We start from the raw sequence: 4,124 nt of genomic DNA on the forward strand, positions 1-4,124 counted from the left end.
TCTTGGGATGATTCACCACCTTACTCATGATCATCCTCACCACATATGGCAAGATCTTGTATGGAGCTCCAGAAGAAGTATGATTGATGATCATTTCTTGTTTCTTCTATTTCCAAATAATCAAACCAAAAATTGTCACCCTCTCATCAAGCTTCTTCCTGATAGTCTTGTTGCTCTAGTCTACAATCTTGTCCCTGATGTCCTTGGACAACTCTTTGGTTTTACCCATGGCAGTGGAGAGGTTAGAATTGAAGAAATTGATTCTGCAGACACACATGCTTTATACATGTAATGATTTGAGATCAGTCAATTAAATAACATTCAATTACAATCTCTGGAAGCCAGAATTCTGGCTGGGTTGTGGGAGATCTAATACTTATTTCACTCAATGACTTGACTTTTTGGTTGATATTCTGTCTCTCTCTCCATTACCAGGAGAATACCATAAATATTAGTGACTGTTAATTTTTTTGTAATAAAGCAAACTTACAAATTCAACAAAACATACTTACTTAACCACTAACCACTCAAGCAGATCAATGCAAAAAATAATGCAAAACATAAGGAAAACGTGAAAGAGCCCAAGGTGTTGACCAATTCCAGCACCCTGTCCTGTGTCCTTGTCCTCCATCACACAGTGAGAGCCTATTCACAATATAGAGCTGATGTTTTGTAGTATATGTGTTTATTTCCTTTTTCATCAGCCCTTTAATCCTTAATATGCATGGGTCGAAGTCCAGAAAGACTGCAATACAAGCTGTTGTGACACTATGACATCATCTCTGGGGCTTGTCTGAGCTCCATGGGAGACAAAATATTATTCAACTGTTTTTACAGGCTGAGTTGTAATTACCCCTTGTGGGTCGACTAGACCAAACTGATGGGCAAAATTGAGGGGGAACCCTCTAAAATCAGACAGTAAAAGTCTGGTGAATTCTTTTCTTTCTTAATTTTTCATCCAAAGCAGTAATGTGTTCCAGAAATGTCTAAACTGTGAGTGGAGTAAGACTGAGTCAGGTGTCACATTCAGCATTACAAGACTTCATGAAAAATAGATTATACTGCAAAGCTTTTCAGCAGTAACCCATATCTGTAGACTAGAAATATATAGTCACTGGTGCCAGGTTTCAAAAAAATCGTTTATAGTTTAACTGCAACACCCAAACACATGACGAAGAATAGACAACAAAGAAAACAGATGCCGGTGTAGTTTAGGAACTCCAGCCAGAGATGAAACAGAACTGTGTACAGGGATCGCCTGCAGAGTCCCTGCCACCAATCCTTATAGAGTGGGACATGATGATTAATGTTGTGCTCCTACCTGTTGAATCGTTTTGCACGCCCACACTTGGATGACAAGCAGGAGTCATAAAGAGAGGTGCAGGGAGCAAAAGCAGAGGCTTTGGAGAGGGTAGATTAAGAACAAAGAGATGCCATTTACAAGCCTCAAAACTTCCCCAGTCAAGTCTGTGCTGAGCCACAAGTTTAGATAACACTGGCAAGGTCATAGGAGGTAACATGAGTTCACATCAGGTGAGAAGTCAAACATACATATTGTGTATAATCCAAGCAAATAAACTATTCTTAATTAAAACCATTACATGACTGGGCCATTCATGGTATGTTTGCACAAGCTGTTAGTAAAAGTTAACTTCCCCCATTAAATGAAAATAAGCACAAATAAACAATAATTACACAGGGCTCGAACCCTTCATATGGCTCTTGCTGCTTAGTCACGTCCTTCGAATAACTACCTTGGATAAACCCCAAAGGAACACACAGCTGAGAACCTCAGAATCTGTGACTCATGAGCCCACAATGTGACAGGTTTATAATGGAAGTCAATGAGAGGGTGCATCAGGAGTAATCAGCAGTGGCATGGCTATATACAGTCAGATTTTTTTTCTCTTTCTTCTTTTCAGTGTTACCGAAAATAGTTTAGAATTGTGTTTTTGTGCTGAATCTGATGGAATAACTCTCATTACAAGGAAAACACACAACCTTGAAGATGGTCTGATACACTGATAGGCAGCTGTATACAAAAGTGCACTAAGTGGTTGCTAGAAGGGGACAAAATCTCTTGACACAGGACCATTTAGGACCCAAGTGTGATCTTGTAGGGATAAAACATGATACACTCTTTACAAGCATCCACAACAGGTTTATTGCACTGTAAAGTGTCTGTAGCAGACAGTGGGTTTGACTCAGTCTACATCTTGCAGGAGCTAAAGAAAAGAAACCATAATGACTGACCTTATTGCAGTATTTGGAGTTTTCTGCTGTTAGCAAAATCCCACATTTTGCACATCCTTTGCACAGCTAGGACACTACATGTATATGACACAGGTGCTACATTGTTTTTTTTTTACAAAGCAGCACATGACACGGAATAAAATCTGCTCATTTGGATTTATTAGTGCTTTTTCGCGCTGCTTTCACAGATTTTGCGCTTATTTTCTGGAAAAGACTGAAGAGAATCTGTACTCAGGTCTACTAATTTATCATTCTAATTACTCAGGTTTCATTAATGACTATTTATAATATTGCTTTGCAGTATTATGTTCCAAACAGAAGGACTAAATACCAGCCAAAGGGGGTTTTCACAAGCTGACAACTCAGAGTAACATTTCAGACTCCACCGTGGATTCGTGATTTAGACAGCCTACTTTTTGCAGCGTGATGGCTCCCCTCCCTCTCCTCCCCTCTGCTGGCCCCGGCCCCAGAACAGGCGTAAGCCATCAACAGTATGTTCGCAGTCTCAGGCTGTGTACTAGGAAACATGAGCAGGGTGAGATATTCAGAGTCCCGGGCAGCGCGGCGCAGGCCACTCGATAAAGCGGAGGAGGAGACGGCAGTCCGTGCGGTTTGAGCTCAGGATCTCAGGAGGGGAACATGTGAGCAGGGAATGGGTGACTGGAAACAGGATTATTGCTCTACACAGCAGAGAGACGCAGGAGGGACCCGGGACAGGTAACTACACTCACAGTGGTTTACTGCAGCAGGAATGGAGCCGCGTTACTGAGACTCAGGACAGGGATGATGTAGAGGACAAACACGTATACAACTTTGAATGAACTGGACCGAGTTTGCATGGCTCTTTATTCTCACTTGTAACCCCATATAGAAAGCTAAATACAATAAACGTGACACAGATTGGAACTTGAATATTACTAGTAATACTACTACTAGTAGTAATATCGCTTAGGTGTTTTATTTCAGTGCTGTTGCTGCGCGGAATTTGCGCCAGGTTAATGATGAAAGCTCAAAGGTGCTTCTCTTGTCAGGACACCTCAGTCACAAATTGAGGGTGAAAGGAGAAAAAAATAAAAATGTCACATTTTTGTGAAGGCTTTAGGTTTGTTTGTATTAGATTTAAAAAGAGAGGAGGAGTGGAAGCACCAAACAAAATAAACCATTCACGAGTTCTTGACGCGCGACCACAGAGCAGAGGACGATACTTGGAGGTGAATTCCACTTGAACACATTTTACAAACTCAAATTTAGTGTTTACAGTTCAAATCTTGCAGTACCACTTCCCTGCTGTCTCCTGCAAATAAAGTGGAAGTGCATTAAATTGAAGAGAGTGGAATTTTGTCACTTAGAAAAATCAGATAAAGAGTTAGTAAGTTTATTGCAGCGCTGCATTAATGCGTACGAGTCACACAATATTTATTTACCCACTGTCTCATAATTGATCTGCTGTCTGCACGCATTATTTACAGTTTTATTTATGTCAATTTCCTCACGCATACCTTTGCACATCAATGGATATTTGTGCATAATGAGTCTGCACAAGTGCTTCTGTTGTTTTGTTTGTAAACCAGCTGATGCATCAAAGCTTCGCTGTTAGGTACGATCTGCTTTAAGTCGATCAGCTTTTTAAATGAAGTGTAAATAAATGAGCGAGCACATTTAATAAGGTTTGGAATTTAAATTTGTCAGAGAAATGTTTTAAAGTGTGTTTTAAAGTACTGGCATTATTAAGTGTTTTGTTTTTGGTTTTTTTTTGTGATCCTTGTGGCCAAAGGTCAAGTTGTAATAGTTTCCCTGGCAAATTTACTTGTCATCCTCCAAGGTATTTCTGAGCACGCTTTGTGTAAAATATGTACACTTGTTCCACAGAA

The sequence above is a fragment of the Perissodus microlepis genome, chromosome 9, assembly GCF_051167445.1.
Source record: "Perissodus microlepis isolate ML-2025 ecotype Zambia chromosome 9, ASM5116744v1, whole genome shotgun sequence".
NCBI classification, from domain to species: domain Eukaryota; kingdom Metazoa; phylum Chordata; class Actinopteri; order Cichliformes; family Cichlidae; genus Perissodus; species Perissodus microlepis.